This window comes from Cyanistes caeruleus, chromosome 6, assembly GCF_971803275.1.
Source record: "Cyanistes caeruleus chromosome 6, bCyaCae1.hap1.1, whole genome shotgun sequence".
In the NCBI taxonomy this organism is placed as follows: Eukaryota; Metazoa; Chordata; class Aves; order Passeriformes; family Paridae; genus Cyanistes; species Cyanistes caeruleus.
Window position 1 is genome coordinate 34,714,308 of NC_141706.1, and position 19,923 is coordinate 34,734,230.

Below are 19,923 nucleotides of genomic sequence, written 5' to 3' on the forward strand. Positions count from 1 at the left end.
CTGGCCATCAGGGCCCTGGTGGGGCTGTGTCCAGGGCTCAGAGGAGCTCTGCTGTGAATTGCTTAGTAATCTGGAGAAAGGCAGATAGAGAGCATCGTGGCTGGAATGTGAAATGGATGAGAGTTCCTTGCTAAGAACCATGGGGCCTTGGTTTTCTCCTCCAACGTGGGGATGGGTTTCCTTCTGCAAGACTTCAACCAGGGCTCCTCAGTCAGTGAGAATGTCTTGGAGATGAATTCATCTCCCATTTTCTTCTCTACTAACTGGTAGGAAAGGAAATATGAGTCTCACTGAAGCAAGGAGCTAGGAAAGGAAGGAGGAGCTAACCTCTGCTCTTTCTGCTGTCTCTGCTCCCTCACCCCGGAAAACAATCTAGCACTTTGGAGCCTATGTGCTTCTACTACCTACTGCCAGTGAATGCATCAGAAAACTGGGAAGGCATCTGTTCTTTTTTCAGGCAGCACTGCTGTTGAGCATGGCTTGGAGTGAAGAGAAAACCAACATTCTTCCCCATGTTTATCTTCTTTCTTCTTGGCATATAGGTATCTGTAATGACGATCCCCAGCTCCAAACATTGCAGCAAAACAAGAGATCTGGCATGAAGGAAAAATCTGAATCGTTGTATCCTTGTCCAGGACAGGAGACTTAGACAAACACTTGGGGCAGGCTCTCACTGGCTGCATTTGACTTGTATTTTCACCACAGCTCTGGAGTAACGCTCACTGCTCGTGTGCATTTGGTGTTCTAAAACCTTGGTGTTGTAACACCTTGGTGTTCTGTTCCTGGGGAAACTCCTCTTACCAGCTGGCTTTTGCTTCACTTGGCCCTGGGAGCAGTTGCATGCTTTTTCACAAGGAGGTGGGACAGTAGCACAGTGGGGGTTATCTGACCTCCTGTAGGCAGAGCACTGAGAGGCCCTGAGGAATATTGAGGTAATACTATTTGGTTATCCTGGGCAGTTCCTCATAGCAATTAAAGATATTTTGTGGTTTTATTTCTCCTTTTGTATGGGAATCCAAAATCACTCAACAAATTGAGCAGCAGAATCATTTTATCTGCTGAGAAAAAGCGAGTGCCCACAAGTAGGCAGTGTTTGGCAGCCGGTGGTCCTGTGAGGTACCATAGGGCAGGGGGTTATCAGGACTAGGAGATGCCTGTGCTGGGCAGGTTTGGGGGCTGGCACAGTCAGCAGCAGCGTGCCTGTTCCACGAGGAGGGGTGTGCTGCTCTTGGGGAGCAGGCAGTGAGCCAGGTGTGAGTGCCTGGGAGCTGAGCATCCTTCAGTGCTGGATGGGGGACTGGAGAGTTTGTGTGGTGCTGACTTGAAAACACAGGCTCTGGAGAGCAGTGGTTGACATGGCTGGGATGCAGGGACTAGAAATCAGACAGTTTCTTCATCAGGAATGCAGATCTGCTGCAAAAATCACAGGATTCATTCCTACATGGGCACCAGGCGCTGAGGACAAAGCCTCCCTGGGATGGCCTGCCCAGGGTCAGCTCTTGAAATGCTTCTATTGCCATGTCCAGATGGGGCACATTTTGGATCCCAGATTGGATCCTCTTTGGGAACAGTGATAGGTTGGTGGGCTTTGTGGCATGCTGTGGCACTGCTGACCCTGCTCCCACAGCCCTCTCCAAGGAGCCCGCCTGGATCTGAATGTCAGCTCTTGCTGGGAGGCTCCTGCAGGGATGTAGTGTCTCACCAGAGCCCTGCCATTTAAAGCATCAACCTCTTGCTAACCACTTAGCAACTGTGGAACTGTTGATCTGTTTCTGCCTTTTTGCAGCAACTGGGTGCACCATTCCCTCCTCTCACACGCACATCGCGGTTTTTGTGCACAGAGGCTGATGCTACTGTTTCCTCCACTCATGCTGTCTCTACTGAGCCAATAAGAACTTGTTTCCAGACTCTGGTGAGCACCTCTGAGACCTGTGGAGACTGAAGTCCCATCCATAAAGGTGGCAGGGTCTCTCAGCCTGTTTGTTAGCTGATGTCAGGGCGTGTGACGTGGGCACGTGCTTATCTTGTGCTATAAGCCCTTATTCACTCAGTCCTTTCACCAGAGACTGTTTGGGTACTTCAGAAACTTTAAATTGCTTTTAGCCATGACTAAACTGAGAACCTACAAGGAAAAGCTTTTTTACATTGAAAGAAAACCAGCTGGGAGTGGATGTGTGTGAGATTGTGCTCTTTCTAGCTGCAGAAGGTGACTGGGAACAGTCAGCATGAGTTTACTACAGCAGATCGTGCCTGACTAACCTGATGGCTTTCTGTGGTGAGATGCCTGAGATGGTGGCCATGGGGGGAGCAGTGGGTGACATTTATCTTGGCTTTTGTTTTTTCATCTGTTCTCCTATAGCATCCTTATAGCCAGACTGGGAAGAGACAGCCTTGATAGGTGATACAAGATGGATTAACAGGCTGTCTGGTCTATCAGACTGAAAAGGTAGTGGTCAGTGCTGTGAGGGTAGCCAGTTCCTAATCACAGCCTTGAGAAGCCAGCGTAAGACCTGAACAGTACAGCATCCTAATCCATGCCAGGGATAACAGGGTAACATGCAGCCCTCTCCTGATGAGCCCATATGCACTGTGGTCCAAGGGGAAGTTGGATCCATGCTGGAGTGTGGGTTGCTGGCCAAAGAGACCTTGGTGTACAGCAGAAAGGGCCCAAGGGGCCTTGGGAAGCTGGGAGAGAAATGCACATCTTGTACCTGGGATGGGGTCAGCCACTGCCCTGGTGCAGGCTGGGGGCTGGCTGGCTGGGAATAGCTCTGCAGGGAAGGAGCTGTGCTGCAGGGAGAAATTGCTTAGTTCATGAAGTTTAAAGCAAAGCAAGATTGGAGCAGTGCATTGATTTATCAGCAATATATAATTAACCAGCAATCAGTGAACTATATAAGAGGGATTAGTATCAGCAACACAGGGAAGAAACCACAGTGCCAGACACCTATGCAATGCTGGGGTTCAGCTACAGATTTCCAAGAGTCCTTCTGTAACTCCCTCCCAGAAGTTAGGCTCACACACAGTTATGTGCCTTGCTGGTGTTCCTGTCTCAATGGCAAATGTGGCTAGGGTGAGCTCCTTGAGACCCTGGTGGTCCCTGTGGACATCAGTCAGCTGCACAGCATGTCTGAAATATTAGCCAGAGTTGTCACTGCCACTGACTTGGGATTTTGCAGGCAGTGGCAGAGGTTTGTTCCCTGTAAAAGATGGAATCAGCTCTGGCCCTCACTGGGATATCAAGAGAGGGTCTCCCTGGGCTGCCACCTTCTCCTCTACTCTGGGGAATATTCAAGCAAATCTGGTGAGTTTGAATTTCCCACCCAATGGCCATTTTGTGATTTTTCTCCCATTTGAAGTGGGTGAGTGCTCTTAGATGCTGACCAGCTCAGGTGCTGATTACTGGGCATGTAGCAGAGCTGGGGTGAGCACAGCTCTGCAGTAGAACTTATATCCCTGTCTGGGAAGTGTCCTTCTTGCTGGACCTCTGGGGAGTGTTAGATAATGTCCCTTTGCATGATACATGTGTTATGTACTCACCATGTGTTACTCATTTTCCATCTGCCCAGGTGTATACAGCCATTATTGGCTGCTGGAATTAGCTGAGGACATGGCAGCAACATCCTCTCCTGGTGATCTGCTGCTTTGACCTTCAGGTCTAAACTTCAAGTGTCTATCACTCATTGAAATTGTGGGGCAGAAATAAGTTCCCCTCGTTTATGCCCTGTGTGAAACTGGCTGGAGAGATCAGTAGTGGTGATCCTAGAGCAAGTTTCTCTTCTGGACACTGGCAGAAAGGGATAAAATCCAGGAGAAGCAGAAATAATAGGGAAAAAAAAAAAAAAAAGGCTAAAGACAAGGAGGGAAGAAGCACCATCTTCTCGGTATCTCAGATAATATGTATTTCATCTGAAGTACACAACAGCCAGCCTGGCTGTCTTTGAACCCTGATGTCTGGTTGAATTTTTATTTTTTTTCCCTGTTGACATTCAATTTTAAATAGAGTAGTCCTCTGAGGGCCTGAGCTCAAGCATCTCAAATGTAGTAGAAAGACTCCTGCAGTTAGAGCGAGTAGAGGGAGTTGCGTTAACCATCTCTTTGCTGGTATTTGCTGTTTTGCTGGCAAGTTACTTCCATGTCATTTGGACTTGATTGGTTGGAAGGGCACAAACCATGCAGTCATGACAGCTTATTTAAAGCTTCCTTTCTCAGGCAGTCCAGGTGTCCCTAGATGGCTGTGTGCCATGAGGACATGTCAGTAAATAGCCATGAAATTGGGCTATTTACATGAGATTTTAACCAAGGTCTGCCAGGACTGGAGTGGAAGTAGGAACTGAAATATTTAAGTCCCCTATGGACTATGGAGTGGAAGGACTTTATTTTCCTAGCTGAAAGGGTATGGAAATTTCACAGGCTCAGAAGAGCAGTCTGTGAAATATTCTTTGAGAACCTGTTTTTAGAAGTGTTTCTTTGTGAAAAATGTAATAAAAGGGCAGTTCATACTCTTTTGGCTGCATAGCATTTTTGTTCCTTGTGGTGACTTGGAACACAATAGGAAGCCATGAGAAGATGCAGTAATTCCTACTATTAGGAGCCTTTTCTGCAATTGTTCCTGCTCTCCCTGGATTTCAGTCAGAGCAGGAATTTGGCACTTCCATTGGCTTTCTTGACCTGGATGGAGATTGGGAAATTTTCTCTCAAGCATCTGTGGCTACATGCTTGTTGTTGAGAGGGTTAAATCTCAGTGATTTGGGTTGAAAATGTGACATAAGAGATTAGATCTAGAATCCCATTTTGCTGGTGCACTGATAACAGGATCTTATCAGCCTGCCACTCTTATTTGATTACTAACACTTGCTACTGCAGAAACTGAGAGGGAGAAATGGGAAGTGGCTATTGATTGGCAATCAATAGGGACTGAGGTGCTTTCATCAGCCCCGGGGAAGGTGGCACATTCACCTGCTAATTGCAGCCTGCAAATCCCAGGGGGGATGCTCTGGCATGGCACAGCAGCATGTTGTACTACCAGACCAATGCTTTAAGGGATCAGTCTCGAAATTAGTACTTTTTGGCACTGTCCCTGTGTAAGCTGTGCCATCCAGTGACAGAGCCACCCACGTTCCAGCCTAAGGTTAGGAGTATTGACTGAATTCATCAAACATGCCCTGAAAGGACGCAGAACAACTGGATATTGTACAATGGGGCTGACTGTGATTATTGCTTGAATACTGATCCGTCATTAAACAATAGGGGCTTGTGCAGTTGGGAATAGGACCAGGCCTCCATTTTTCTTGATACAAGCCAAATGGAGTTTTGTAATCTTTTTCTTCTCTCTTCTTCTCTGACTATGCTTCTATATCCATCTCCTCTTCTCCAACCCTCTATTTCTCAGTCTGTGTGTGTTTTACCTCCAAGTGCACCTCTGCTTTATATGATTTTAAATGTCCTCGGAGAAAGAAGTCCAGATTGGCAAGTAATGCAAATATAAGAAAAGGTGAGGAACATCCTAGATAATGGTGGTGGTCACCTCCAGTAAGCGAGCTTTAAGGTTTTAGAAAAGGGCAGCTTCTCTCAGAGCCCAATGTGTTCAGCACACTGTGGTGGATACAGACTGGGCCACAGGTGGTCCCTAGTTCCTGATGACTGGGAGCCAAAATACAGAGGGGAGACCATCTCATTCCCTTTGGCTCATTCCAGAATTAGACTTGATCCTGGACAGGGCCAAGGTACCTCATGCCATTGCTGGTTATCCATACAGACCATGGAGTGCTGCACCCTGCCACAGGACCATTGCAAACAGGGACATTGCCAGGCCCAGATAAATGGATTTTCAGTTCTGCACATGTAAGCAGGATGGACATTTGATGGCATGTCTGGCATCACGCAGGGATCACAACTTTGTTCAGATTGAAACACAGACTTTGGGCACAGCTCGTTTCTGATGTAGAGGTTCACACTTGCATTGCTGTAGGCACTCCTGCTTTGCTTCTCCTTAGCCTGCCTCTCCATTGTTAGCATGACTCTTGCTCTGCAGTAAGCTGCCTGGAGCTGAGCATGGCTATGCTGTGCCCCAGTGACCCTCACTGGGCTGGCTGCCTGAAGTGGGAGCTGGGGCAGGAGGCACGGAGATCTGCAGGGTGCACCTCTGTCCAGTGAGCTCCTAAGTGCAGCTGTGCAGGGCGAGGATGTGGCATGTTCAGTGAAAGGTGTTTTTCTGTGAAAGCCTTCCCTGGGATGGAGAGGAATACCCTTTGTTTTGCTCAGTCTCTATTTAAACTCAAGAGAAAAAAATCTAGTTAAGAGAGTGTCCCATTTGCATTATTAAGTCCTAGAAGTCAATAATGCCAAGCAGAACATTAATACTGCCCCCACTGTGTGTCATTATAAAATGATATTTAATGACACAATTATAAACTGTTTATCTGATAATGAAATGTACTCTGTGTCTTCTACATGCAGAGCTTTGTATGAGAAACATCTTGTTGGATTTTTGCAATCCACTGTACTCTCAATAGATTAATTATCCTGATTCTGCCATGTGCAGCTGAATTGACCTGTGCCTAATTCTCTCTTAATTTTTACTGAGCCCCTGGTGTACATCAGAAGAGGATCCCTTCACATTAAGAGAGTTACACTGGTGTAAACCAGGCAAAATAAAATAAGGAGTTTGTCCCTCATATAGGGGTTGTCAGCCTTTCTCAATTTTTGCTGCCTTCAAAATATTCTAGGAGAATATATGAGCCCCTTTAGAGACATCTGACTTTGTCTTATGGAGTACAGCAATCTTGTTTTTTCCAGTAACCTTTTGTGAATCCCTCAGGAGCAGTCCTCAGTCTGCCTTCAAAATGGCAGGCTGAAAGCCACTGCTCCAAGCCTTTTCGACAAAAATTCCCTTCCAAGTCAGTGGCTGTGTATTGTGGCATTCACTGTCCATTAGCACTTCACTGCAGAGGGTGAAACAGTTAACTCCAGAGCTATTTTAGCTGCAAAACTTTGGTGGCCTAAATAAGCCTGCAGCAGTTCTCTCATTATGTGCTGTTATATTTAATTTCTAGTATGTTGTGTAAGAGTAGTGTACTAAGCTCTTTTCTCATTAGGGACTCTGGGAAGTTTGTTCTGTAGTACACAGAGATGCGCTGTGCTGAGCAGTATTGCACTGACTGATAGATTATGGCTTCATGGGATTTAAATAATGAGACGTGGCTGCAATTGTTGATGTCTGCACTGTGTGTGAAGAGTAAGAATTACTTTTGGGAAAGCATCTCTGTCATGCCATGGGACAAAAAAATAATTCTGCCATCCATTGTTCTCCTTGATATTGCCCCTTAATTTGGATGATGTAGTTATGTGTGCCAGAGCGCTGCTGTGCTAAGGCTGCAGGCTCAAGCTCCATTTTCCATGGCAAAACCAAATCATGTTTTAAGTGGGGATCTTTATTTTTGTTCAAATGGTTGAGTACAGACATCTTTCTCTTGATTTACTGTCACAATCAAGAAACAAGTACTTATCCTCTCACTACAGAATAATAAAATAACATTCAAATGATAGCAATAGGCTGGCATTTAGAACATTCTGTGCTGACCAGAGCTGGTGTGGTAGAGCATGACTGCAGTGGTTAATAGCTATTTAAACACCCTCTAGCTGTACTGGTACCAGCTGTGTATTTGGAGTGGTAGAGCACAGGCTATGGTGGCGCTGCTCTTCAGGAAGCACGTGATGGCTCTGTAGAGATGACCAGAAACCGTGAAAAATTTTGAAAAGGAATGAAACCACAGTGTGATGGTTCTGCTGTCCAGGTTGGTAGAGCACAGTCAAACTTGAGTCTCTCAAAACCAGGCTGAACAAGTTCTAGTTTTAGTGACTGAGGCTTTGTCTGCAGACATTAGTTAAAGTCTGTTAACTCCTTGTGTGGGTAGCTCATTCCCAGGACCTTACTCTAGCTTAATTGCCTTTTACAGGAAGATTAAGTTAAACTGAACTGAGGTCATGTTACTTCAGAGCATGAGCATCAACACAGGGCTTTCTAATGCCTTAACTTCCCATTCCTAATTAATTCAGCTTAATTTTCCAGAGCATCCCCAGGCAGATGAGGCCTTCCCAGTGTTGCTAGATTATATTTTTCTTACATGATGTTGGAAGCACGTGTACCTTCTCATGCTAAACATAGAAGATGGGGATAGAAGACAGGCTGTGGCAGGTTCTGATTCCTCAAAGAAGCCAGCAAGGAGCACTTGGAACTGCTGTCTAGGACTGTGCCATTACACTGGGGCACCCAGTAGCACCCCCAAGCTCTGGCCACAGTGGAGCTCCTTGACAGTGCTGGCTGGGGAGCAGCTGGCACAGCACAAATTGGATTTTGGATTTCAGGCTGGCCCAGGTCTATTGCACTGCCCTCCCAACTCCCCACCCCTTGCTGCCAAAAAGAAAACACCTTTATCATGGCTTCATTTGCCATAACTGAGTAGACTTGGATTAGATTAGGCATAATTTCTGTTGGGATTTTTTTCCAGTGGTGTTCCAGTTGAGCATCTTTTCTCATTCTGGCCATGTTTAATAGTCTCATATGATGCAGCTCTAAAGGGAGTAGTTGAGGAAGCATCTCTGCTCACTTACTAATGAGTCCTTGCAGCAAAATGGTAAAAGTGGTAAAAAGTAAAAGGTGGTAAAAATGGTAAAAGGGTCTATGAAGGGCATTTAGTCCAGCCCAAGATCAAGGTGCAGCTAAGGCAGCTGCAAGCAGAAAAGTCTGTTTCAATCTGTTGCTAAAATGCCTGTGGCTACTTTAGGTCTGGCTGGCTGATTTCCCTTTTTCAACCATTACTGTGTAACACAAGATGGGGGAAACTGTGGTCTCCTGGATCTGCCTCTGATTTGCTGTGCAGCTGTGGGGAAGCTGCATTACTGCTCCGTGCCTCAGTTTCCCCACATGGAAAATAGGGGTAATGTAGCGGCCATTACCTTTTCTGTGCTGAAATATCATGGAAAGTCTCTTGTCTCTGGCCACTGCTTCCTCCATTGCTCTGTTCCAGGGAAGCCCAGGACTGAGCATGTCTGCCCCAAGAGGGAACATGTAAGAAGGGTCAGAGTGATATTGAGGAAGGCTGGAGCTGACTCAGAAGACCCAAGGGTGGGGATAAAGCTAAAGGTGTCTGTTCTGCACTGGGTGCTGGTATTGCAGGATGCTGGCTTCAGCAGAGCTCTGTGTAGGGTCGAGTTCTTACATATATCCAGTGGCATGGACTGCAGCCAGGGGAATGCAGGACTAAACTCATGTCAGACAGCACATCTTCAGTGTCAGGGTCCCCACTGGACTGAGTATCTCTTCCTTCTGAGGACCTAAGGTGTTTCTCAAGTACATTGCTTGAACTGCACATTAGCTCACAGCTTAGCATCTTTCAGTGGTAATGGAGAAAACCATCACTTGGCATTGGGCTGAATGGTGGCAGGGTGGCAACTTGAAGCCTTGGGAAAGACCCTGAAAGGTTTGGTATGAGTTCCCTTGTGCTAGAGAGGTGTCCTGCTCCATCCTGATGGAGAAGAGATGGTCCCTGAGATCTGTCTGTTCCCCGTGAGGTGTTGGGAGAGTGGTGGGAATGGTACACTGTCTACTCCAGGCTTGGTGGCCGTACTGGTGCTGTGGCAGTGGGCTTTTCCCACTGGACATGGGCTCCCTGCCTCTGGCAGAGTGGCTGGCATGCTCTTGACTGCATGCTATGGTGTGCTTCCTGAGCTGTGCTGCACCCAGGGACACAGGCAACATGAAGGATACCAGACCAGAAAAAATAGTATCTGTTCCCTTCTTTTACCAGCTTCTCAGCTTTAAAGTTTTCCAAGGCCTGGTCTTCTCTGTGTGAATTGCTTCTGTTTGTGCAGGCAGCATGGGTAAACTGTTCCTGGTCCTCCACAAACAGTACTGGGATGTCTTCTGGTTTGTCTGTCAGCACCAGGCTTTCCTCTGTTATTACAAGGTCTTTATTACCAGGGAAAGCAGACAAAGTCATGCCTGACTCAGATCCTAGGCTGGGTTTGCAGAAGTGACAGTTAAAAGTAAATAAATGAAAATGGTAATCTTCTGACTTGATTCATTCAATCTTGTTTCATATGGAAACCATTGCAAGGGGAAACCCAAACATGCAAATAAATACCAGCAGCAGCAACAACAAAAAAATTACTGAGTCCCTCTAACACTGACCATGCTCTGGGTAGTTTAATGTGTCTCCCTTTAAGACTAGTATTTTTAAAGCATGTAATTAGCAAAGCCATGCAGTTATGAAGGAGACCACCAGCCACCTCTGAGCCTGGCGCCTGTGACTTGCTGGCAGTGTTTGCAAGGTCACCCATTTCCTGTCTTTCCCACCCTGAAACCTGACATAGCAGGGAGAATATACCATCCATTTTCCCCTGCCAGGGAGTGACAGGAAAGGTGCACTGGGAAGATGAGAAGCATTACTGGTGGCAGCATAGCTGTGCTGAATTATTGCCTATTGTGTGGGGAGAGGAGATTTGCTTTTGGAATACTGGACTCTTAAGTCATCCATCTCTTTCTTTTAAAGGTGAACTGAAAAGCTTTGCATGGAGGAAAGAACCAGGCAACTATTTAAGAGCATAGAAAGCTTTGAGCACTTACTTATTGAAAATGAGGACTGAAAATCACCTCCTCCTTTATTTACTCTTTGCTTTTTGGTTGTTGATTTTGTCAAATCAATAGTACCGAGTAAGTCAGTGTTGGAAGGGGTTAGAGTATTACTGTGATGGTTTTTCCAGGGTACTGCTTGTTCCCTCCTGTCCTCTTGAAACGCAGTGCTGCTGGAGTGAAGTTGCTGTTGTATCTTGAGATCTTTGAGATGGGATGGGGCAGCTGATCAGCACAACTTCAGTGTGTACCCTTAGATACATTTCATCTAGAGCCCTTCAGGGTGTACATGTTGGTTACATGTTTCTGTGTTGTCAGAAAATGCAGGTTTGAACGCACATCTGTATCTGAGACAGGATTTGGGGTGCAGAATAGCTTTTAACCAAGACCTGTGTGTCGCCTTACTGTGTGGAAATCCAGGCCTGAGTCAGAAGTGGAGTCTGAGTTAGAAGTTAGAATCTGTTTCTGTGAATGAAGATCTCAAGCAGTAAAAGTATTGTTAAATTATCCCAATCCCAGTGTTATGCCCCACTGTGGAGCCACCTGCCCTGGGTTGGGAGGCAACAGGGCAGGGACCTTGCTGCAGACAGGGAAGGAGTCTGCCTTGCAGCCTCCATAAGAGCAGCAACTTTGCTCTTCAGTGGCACCTTCTAGCATTCCTTACAGATCTTGCATCCCATTTTGCAGATGAAACTAAGGCAAAAAGGCAGTTTTGTGAAGTTAAGGCAGTTTTATGAAGCTCAGTGGAGGGGAAGAATGGGACTAAAGTCTCTAGGGCCACAAGGGCTTTTCTCTGCTACACTACTTTCTTCCTCCTGAAGGACTACATTTTCTCTTTCCTTCTTCTCAGGCCAAAAGGGTTTCTCTCCCCTCTCCTTAGATGCAAAAGCACAACCCTTAACATGACTTTACAGCACACATGGCATCTGTCCAGGGAGAAGGTTGTGGGTGCCAGACTGTCCATGAGGAGCCAGTCTGGGTGCTGAGGGTGATGGAGATGTATGGGGAGTGTTTCCCAGGGAAATTCAGACTGCCAGTGGTAGGTCCCTGTGTGGGAGCACGTGGACCTGTGTGAAGGAAAGCAGTGAGTTGCAAGCCCTGCAGGTTGCCTGCCACAAGCCAGAGAGACACAGTCTCATGCTCCATGTATCTGGGGGCCTTGGTAAGGAATCCTGGGAGCTGGGAAGGAGAGGGACTACAGTTTGTAGGAGCAGAGGTGAGCAAAAGGCTCCTGCAGAAGATGTCTTTCAGAGATCTGCCTGCAGCAGTGCGAGGCACGTGGTGATGTGGGAGCCATTCTGACCCTCCGAGCCAGCCTGCACCGGGAGAGCAGGCAGTGCCGTGCCACGGGTGCAGTGCCTTGGTAGCAGTGTGTGAAGTTTTGGGACCAGAGTAATGGTTACCACCATGGCCCGAGCTTGAGAGACAGTGATGGGAGTAGGAGGATGGGAGTGCTCTCGTGTGGCTGCTTCTTGGCTCCCGTGCTTGAGCATCTCCCTTTCCATCTGGTTTCTCTTCCACTCAGGGACTTGAAAAGCCCAGAGCCCAATATTCCCTTCTGTTTGAATTATCTCTCCTAGCCTTCTGCTGGGGTATCACATGAGCGTGGGCTGACATTTCCCTTTCCAGTGGATGAATTGCTTACTGCTGTTCGGTGCAGTCTCTCCCAGAAATCAGCATCCCCCCAAGAGCCTGCTTGGGCTTTAATGAAGCACTGCCTGCCTTGGAGACTCCCCCAGAGCTTTCCGTCTCTTTTGTTTTTATTGCTGTAATAAATCTTCCCAGATTTCTCTAGCTGGAAGGGTGGGAGGGTTGAAGAGGGGAAGTTTCCTGCCTAGTGCATTGCAAGCTTTTACTGACTGCCAGAAGTAGCAGTAAATCTGAAGTGGGAGGTGGGCTGGCATCGATGAGCTGAGCACTGAGTCCCCAGTGGGGATCCAGCCCAGTCCCCATAGGATCACTGCTGCTCCACAGTTCCCACCAGCAGACAGAGCTCAGCTTCAAGGTGGAGCTGGGCTTACAACTATGGTGCAGCCAAGCAAGACAGGCCATCCTCTTCTCTAGGGCTCAGGCTAGTATGTCTTTGCAGATCTGCAGCAATCTGGGAGTGATACAAATCTGACAAAAAACCCTGCCCTGACTGGCACTGATGGAATGCTTGGCCACCTGGTTTCCTGAATGTTAGCAGCTAGCTGTATCATTTTAGCCTTTTTGGTTTTTTTTTTTTTCTCTAAAACCTACAGCCCCAAAGCCCAGTGTGCTGGTATCTTTGTTTTTAGGATTACTGACTTTTTCTCTGTTAAATATTTGTCTATGCATTTCTCAAAAGCAGTGTGAAGGACTGGCACTGGTGAAATTTGTGTTGCCGTGAGGAGGTGGCTGCCAGTGCTTCTGAGTGGGTGTTCCAAATTTCCCCAGTGAAATTCCTACCTTTAGGCACCAGCACTTCCTGCAGCATGGAGAGGGGACTGTTTTGGCTGGAGCAAAGTTAGCAGCATCAGTGGTTGTGTGTCCTGGAAGGGTGCAGGCTGTCATTCTGGGAGCATGGCAGGATCCAGACTGGGCAGTTGGAAGGGTGGGAGAGAGGGAATGCTGAGTTATGTGTAGGTCTGCACCCTTCCCGTCCTCCTGCACCACACCTGGAGCAAGGGCCCTGGATGTGTTTTCAGAAAGCATTAATGCAGTGAAACCTCAGGGTCATTACATGGATGTGAGCTCTGAGCATAGGTGTCAACAGGCCTTCCCATCAGGCTGCAGAGAGAAAACTCTATTCTGTAGTAAATAAGTACTACCCACCAAAACATTGTAACTAGTATTTTAAATACTTATGAATAGCATTTTTGAGAAAAAGCGATTAATTAAGCTAAATCTAGCAGGGCTCTCTATGCAGATCTTCCCACTTTGTCAGGCTTATATGTGAGGCTGCAGTGTAACACTTGCACTTCTTAGTATAGCACATGCATACATAATTATATACTCTGATTTTATTTCAGAGATGCTTTCTCAGACTTGATGAGGAAAGAAAGGAGGATGTGTGTCACCTGGGTTCCTCTAGGCTGGGAAGAACGAGTGTCTCGTCTCTCATTTTTGCCATGGCCCATTACAACTGTGTCAAACAGCTCCCTGCAGGTCTGGGGAACCCTACAGCTAGCAACATTCTGCTGCTTGGATAGGGCTGGAGTGCTGTCCTTGGTTGCTGGTAAATCACAAAAATACCCTTTTTCATACCTAGATAATATTTGAAATATTCTACTGGTCTGGGGCAGACACATCTAGATCTAACTAGATGCAAGATCTAGTTTGCAGTCCAGGTCAGACAAGTAATAGAGAGGCCTGCCTGTAAGAAATCCTTTGCTTGGATTCCTCAATGCATGTCATTTCCCACCCACCCCACCCCCGTTAAGTCCAGCAAGTTCGATGAGAATCTCCATCTCTCTGCTTCTGTGATCTCTTTGCTGCTCTCTTTTAAAGGCAGAAGAATCACAGCTCAGTGTAATGACAGAAGTGGTTGTGGCCCCTCTAGCAATGGCAGTCACATCTTCCTCTGATGTCATTCAAATGAGCATTAGAGGCAAAATGTAACTCTAGCAAAGGGGTTGTTAAGCTGGAAAACCCAGCTTTTGTAAGTCATGCCATAAAAGGTATTGATGTGGCTTGTAGCTCATCCTTTTGCCTTTAATATCCTTTAATTGCCACCCTAAGGAACTCTTCAGAAGATTCAGACTCCTCTGCACCCATTAGGAAGCATCCTTACAGTCTGGCATTGTCATCCTTGGACAGGACAGATGAACACAGCGGTCTCTGACCTCTCCCTATGCTGCTCTCATTTCTTCTTCCCTACAGATAAATGCTGGACTACGAAGCCTGCATGCAGGCTCCACACCTAGAAGGGATGTTCCTGTCTTTCTTGTGAAATCTGGATACTTCTTATAGCAATTCAGCTAGAAGCAAGACTATCTTTTCAAATTAGATTTCAGCACACTGACTGAATTTCTATCCAGGATCTGGCAGTTTGTTGGCAAGAGACCATGGAAAGAAATAGGGGGGAAGTTCAAAAAAACGCCAGATTCTTAATGATGTTTCTAAAACCGGTGATACTATAAAAATGGACAGGCATCTTAATTCTGTAAAACCAATCCTCACATCCTTAATTCATAGTCTGTCTTACCCAAACAGTGGGGCCAAATGTCTCAGCAGGGCAGGTGATTGATAGCATCTCTACCACAGTGCATACAGTGTAGTGCTCTGGCATTCTGAGGTCAAACTGGGTAAGCAAAGGGCTTTTTCGTCTCCCAGCTAGCCAGCTCTCAAATTAGCCTTCTTGCTCATCCTTTGTTGGCTCTGGTATTTATAGAACATGCCACTACTGTGCTCTTGTAGACTGTTTGCCTTCAACAGTCACCATTAATGCCTGCTTTAACTTGGAAGAGAATTCTGGCTTCCCTGCTGCCAGCCTTCTTCCCAGAAACAGCAGTCAATGCAGTGCCTGTCTTGTGGAGGGAGGGGACAGCCAAAGACACAGCTCTTGGTGAAACCCCTCTGGACAAGCAGCTCAGTTTGTGAAGTGTTACAAGGATGGCCATCAGTTTACAGAATTTAAGGGATGTTCCCTCTAAAGAGAGGAGAATCCTTCCTTTGCTGTCCCAGTTAAGCACGATGACTGCTGGCTGCTCAGCTGAGAAGCATGGGCATAAAACAGCCATCTAAAAAAAGGTGCAACATCATCCCAGCTTAGGGCAGAGCCACTTGCACCTTTGTATTTTCTGACAGATATTTTCCCCATCTGTTCTTGAAAACCTTGAGTGCAGAGGCATGTACAACACCCTCTAAGAAATGCACTATCCAAACACCTTAGAAAGAGGTTTCTGATTTTTGAGCTAAGGTGGCTTTGCGCCAAATCCAGCTTCTTATTGTTTATTCTCTCCATCAGGAACATGGAAAATACATTTTTTCCAGATTCTTTCTTTCTTTATTTCTTCCTGAATAAGTCTTTCACATCCTTGAATGCTGTGCCTGAAAGTTGCACTTCTTCTCTCGTGTTTTCGTTCTCTGTATGGTAATCCCAGTTCCCTTAACTTTTCTTCAAGTAAACCAACTCTACTTACCATCCAGTTGTTCTCCTTGATTTTCCATGGACTTGGTCCATGTCTTCCTGGAAGTACAGCACCCTGGACTGGACCTATACTCCAGAGGAGGCCTTTTAAGTTCTAGGTAGCATGGAGAGATGGATTTTGTCCCAGGATAGCTGGTCCATGTCTTTCTTTGCTGCCTTCTGTAGGTCCTGCCAGCTCATGCTGGTAGATCATGCTTTTCAACCCTTATTTTTATCTCCTTTCCTAGGCAATTAAAAGTGTGTCTCATCTGTCTCTGTAATTAGCACTGTGGTCAGCAAAACTTCCCCTCTTTGATGAGGCTGAAGGCACACCTGCTGTGGCTGCTCTTCTTGCTCTCATCACTCCCTCTCAGCTCTGTGCCACTGTAATTCCTCCTCTTCCTCTTCTAATACCCTCCAGAATATCTGCTTTCCTGCCTCTGCTGGGCTGCTCTGGCTGCCAAGCACAAACCATTGAGCCTGGGGTCTGTTCACTTCACACCTTGCCTATGAGAAGGTGGCTGTTTATCATCCTTTATAGTCCATGGTCAGTTAGGAAGCTGCTGGAGTCCCATCTGTCTTCATAAACCTGAATCCAGCTTTAACTGGTGGGGTGGGGTGAGAAGAAGAAAAAGCTTTAATGCTGTGTGAGCTCTGCTTGGAAGTAATGAAAACATTCCTGTGTTACCAAGACTGTTACCAGCACAAATCCAAAACATAGCCCTATACCAGGTGCTGTGAAGCTAAAAAACCTACAACCTTCTATTGCATCTTAGGTGTCTCTGTGAGCCCTCTGGATGCAGGAGAAAGGACTTCCCTAGTGCCTATTTAGCTCTCTAAATTTATTGACGAACTGGGAAGTCTGTAACATTCTAAAAATACCCTTTTTCATACCTAGATAATATTTGAAATATTGTACTGGTCTGGGGCAGACATCTTGATCCTATTTTTTGAATGTCATTAGGAGAATTAAGAAGCCTCCTGGTGTGTCTGGGGGGACATGGTATTCCTACTGAGGCTTAGTTTGAAGATGAAGCAAGGAGAGAGGTATGCTCTTCCCTGGACAGAGGACAAGTGGGAGGTTATCAGACAGGATGTGCCCTCCACTGCTGTCACATGTACTGTCTTGGCACTGTCCCTTACAGACCCAGGAGGCCTCGGGGTGGGATTTTCACATTCACAGTGAGCTTCTCCCAAGCTGCAAATGGCAGGGGGATGGGAGACACTGTGGTGCCCTGTGTGTTTGCAGAGCTCTTGGTGTCTTCCCACGCAGGGGTAATGCTGGTACATCACTCAGCCCTGCTCACAAGGGTTGGCAGAGTCCCTCCCTCCTTAATGCCTCCTTATGCTGTGGGATCTTTGGCCGTTCATATGAGACAGGCTTATGCCTGAGCCCACAGCTCATGGAATCAAAGGAGTTTGTTCCCATGCCAGCACTACTCCATAGAGGTGAGGGTCTGTGAGGCCAGGCCAGCATGACCTGTCTTCTTTTTCTGTGTCTTTCCTCCCAGTGTAACATAGGCCTGGACAAATGTGATACTCCCTTCAGTGAACAAGGCAAATCTCTAAATTCTCCTGGGTCTCATCCCTCGTTATTGCAGCCTCCTACTACTTTTCCTTTCACTCTGTCTCACCCTTGCTTGTCCGTGCCCATGTCCTTGAAGGTTTTGGAGAAGACAAAGCTTAGAGAAGACAGCTGAATTCTTGCCTGTGATTTAGCTGAGCTGCTGGCACAGCTTGGACTTAGCTGTGTAGGCCTTCTGAGAACTCAGATAGGGGTGTCATCCCTTAGCCACATCCTCCATCCCCAAAAAGCTGTGTGCAGGAGGAATACCTGGAGCAGCAGATATGACTGATCTGTTCCAAAAATCCTCTCTGCTGTCAAAATCTTACAAGGAAGGGAGCGAAAGTCTCTTGTTTTCTGCTGTGGTCACCTGAGAGAGGTGGTGGCAGCGGAGGAGCCTTTTGTTGCCCAGTGTGAATTCAGTATTGTACAACACCAGTAGGCAGGCAGTTTAAGAACCACTGAGATGATTGGAAAGAGACTGAAGAGAGCACTGGGGCCTTGAGGAGAGGATTTAGGGAGAAAATGTTTCTTTCTCAAGCCAAATGTCTCAGATTGGTCTGTGAATCTGGCTGGGGACTGGAGGTGGCCCAAGGAAAAAGACTAGTAAAAAAGGATGGAAAAGAGGGAGTAGGTGGATATGGTCGGTCCGATAATGCTGTCAGGGTAGCAAAGCTGTGACAGATGGGGCCACAGCAGGAAGAGACAGCGTGAGCTCTGCTGCAACCTGTATTTGGTAAGAGCTTTTCCTCCAGTGCACAAAGCTTTTTGCTCACATTTGTGAACAGCATTTCTATGAGTTAGACATTTCTCTGAAAAAGAATAGCATCTCCAGTTCTACAAACTAGGATGAAAGGAGTCCTCAAGCTTTCAGACAGGAACTGAATGCTTGCTGGGGCCAGGAGAATGCAAAGACTTCTTTAGAGACCTCTAATACAGGCTGGCTTGCTGCAGGCACCGTGCCAAAACCAGATGGAGCTGGCCACTGCCAGGATGTTGAGGTGGATCAAACAGGTCACCTGCTTGATGTGGCAGACGTCTGCTATTCTGTTACGGGAGGTAGGGTAAGGACAAGGTCTGTCTAGCACTCTCTGGGAAGTAAGGAATTCCAGCTGGCTTTTGCTCTTGGAAAGCCAGGCACAGCTGTTGGTGGCAACTGCAGATGAAGAGGTAGAGGGATTGCCTGGGATGCCTTCACTGTCTGCCTTTTTGAAGATCTCAGGAGGCGCTACTAGGAGACTGTCTGAAGAGCAAATATCAGGCAGAGAATTCAGAGTTGTTCCTGTCCCTCTGAGACATAAAGAACTGCACAAACTTCACTGTGGCTGTATATACAAGTTTTCTTCCATGATTATCTTCTAAAAGGTAACTCTTGCTTTTTTTGTGAAATGTTTGCTTTACACAGCATTTTTAGCATTAGTTATTTTTAACTGCCTATCTTTGATACAGTCAACGGGTCTGAAAGTTGCTCTTTTTTCTGGGATGTCACAGTTGTTTATTCTATATGAGATGAACCCCAGGTGGGCCATCAGCTATTAATCTGCCTTTCTAGGGAGGCTGTGTAGGAACCAGCCACTTCAATATTAAAGTCCCCCAGATCTGCTGGCAGCTCCCTGAATTACCCAGGCCCTGGAAACTGTCCTGAAAACACTCTTGTCTCAGTTTTCATGGTGGGTTCTTACATGGTCTGTGCCTGAAGTTCAAAGGAGACAACATTGTATGGATCATGTCATAAGGTCATGATGGTCCAGTCAGACCAGGAGCTGCACATGGGAGTAATGGATCTGTAACTATTCGGTCCCCAAATTACAAATGGTAGGGAATGATCCCAGCTTTTCTGCCATTCATTCCCTCAACAGGTCCTGCTTGGACTGTGTATTTCTGGGTTTGGGTGGATCCACTAAACTGCTGTTTAGTGCAAAAGCGGAATGATGGTGCCACTTACCTTAGTGCCTCCTAACCAGGAGCAAACTTTGTGTGAGCTTGAGCCCAGAGAGTTCCCTTTTCTTCCTCAGGAAGTCAGGATTGGGTCACGAAAATTTCATGTCACCATTCAGATGTACACATTGACCTGAGTCTGCTGTTCCAAACTTGTGTGCTTCCTCACCTCCTGCAAGGGTGTTAACCACAACACAAATTCATGCATGATACTTTAGCTACCAACACTATGGAAAATGTGATGGAAAAGGAATTTTAGTCCTTGGTAGGAAGCTATGCATCTAGATGTGATCTTTTTAACTTTTATTTTCTAGGTAGCTTGAAATTGAACCTTTCATTCCTCTTCAATCCGCCATACCTCCGCTGGCCCCTGGAGCTCCTTCCTCTTCCCGCGGACATGGCTTTTGTCGTGTGTAGAGTGTTTTTTGTTCTGAGACATCTCCTGTGCCTGCTTTCCTCAATGGACACTGATGTGACATGCAGAGCTGAGCTGTCAGAGCTCGGGGGTGTTTTTTTCTCCATCCTGTGATGAGCTGTGACACTCCAGCATCCCAGCTCCACAGGCCACTTCTCTATGCTTTTGTTAATGTTTCACTGTGAATGCAGCAAGCATCCGAGGGCAAAATGCAGTGGCCAGAGGTGTGCCCAGTTCAAGGGGCATTTTTGAAACACATTATTTTTCAGTTTTACTTGAAG

General features: G+C 46.6%; 1 protein-coding gene across 8 annotated transcripts in view; it reads left to right on the top strand.

Moving 5' to 3' along the window:
- The window catches only part of SLC8A3 (solute carrier family 8 member A3), a 137,145-nt gene that overhangs the window by 56,972 nt on the left and 60,250 nt on the right, over positions 1 to 19,923 (top strand). Inside the window, exon 1 of one of the 8 annotated variants that reach the window (XM_086895133.1) lies at positions 1,814 to 1,912. The exons of the other annotated variants lie outside the window; for them this stretch is intronic. The gene's annotated coding sequence lies outside the window, so the exon portion shown is untranslated. Of the gene's footprint in view, positions 1 to 1,813; positions 1,913 to 19,923 lie in introns of those variants that run through there. 8 annotated transcript variants of the gene reach the window in all.